Below are 1,012 nucleotides of genomic sequence, written 5' to 3'. Positions count from 1 at the left end.
GGATCAAAATCTTGATACACGGACGGCCATGGGAAAGGGAGATCGAGGCCACTTGCGGTCAGCAGCAAACGGCTTAGCCACTGAGCGGCTCCTGCGGTCAGACTTGTCAAGTATTAGCACTTTTCAGGAGTCGGACCTTTTAAACAAATTATGAAATGCAAAAAGTTTTCACGCGTCGGGTGTGGGCTTTCGCTGTTGTGCAGTGGAGCAGCTATAAAAGGGTAAAGTCGTTGTATATCCCCTGTGAGCTACCGAGAATTACATTTTGTTTGGTCAGCTTGCACGACGCTCGCACTTCCAGCAGCAACGGACCATTGCTACAGTGATGCTCATTCATTTTCCCCTTTTGTTACATAGAGCGTGATAATGTTCCATTGTCTGGAGGGGAAAGTGCGCTAGCGGGTACGAAGTTGATGGTACGTGAAAAAAAAGCCTGAATTGCATTGACGGCGCAATATCAACAACGGAAGGTCGAACCGTTACGGCATGAACCGATAACCGTTATTCCTTTTTAAGGTTCAGTTTCGGTTTTCTGGTTCCACACCTTTATATATATATATATATATATATATATAGTCTGAGTGGCGCTGGCTACCACCCTAAAGCGTCAGATACAGTTGTAGTAAATATAAATACCCCAGAAAGTGAAGGAGAACACAGTCGCCCAGATAGCCGAATTGGTAAGGAATTCGAGATCTAACCGAAAGGCGTGGGTTCGGTCCCCACTCTGGGCGCGCGTTTTTCTTTCTTTCTTTCCAACGTAATTAATAAAAAAATGATGTAACGACACTAACGGTAAAAAATAGTCTAACCTTTCCCCTATGCCTTCTTTGGCGTTGTCGGCTGCCGGCATTTCTTTCTGTATTTCCTAACGAGCCCCTCATTTTCAAAACCGTTTATCATGCGAAAGCTTAGCGAGGGCCTCGGTTCTGGCAGCCTTGATGCCAAGGCAGCATACGAGCGTATCCCACCAGTTACCCGCTTATGACAGGCTTTAGACGTTCGCGTCAAG

Source organism: Haemaphysalis longicornis, unplaced genomic scaffold (assembly GCF_048455015.1).
Source record: "Haemaphysalis longicornis isolate Haplotype H1 unplaced genomic scaffold, Haemaphysalis longicornis Haplotype H1 scaffold_5, whole genome shotgun sequence".
Lineage (NCBI taxonomy): Eukaryota > Metazoa > Arthropoda > Arachnida > Ixodida > Ixodidae > Haemaphysalis > Haemaphysalis longicornis.
The sequence above is the reverse complement of the archived record's forward strand: the minus strand, read 5'-3'. Positions refer to the sequence as shown.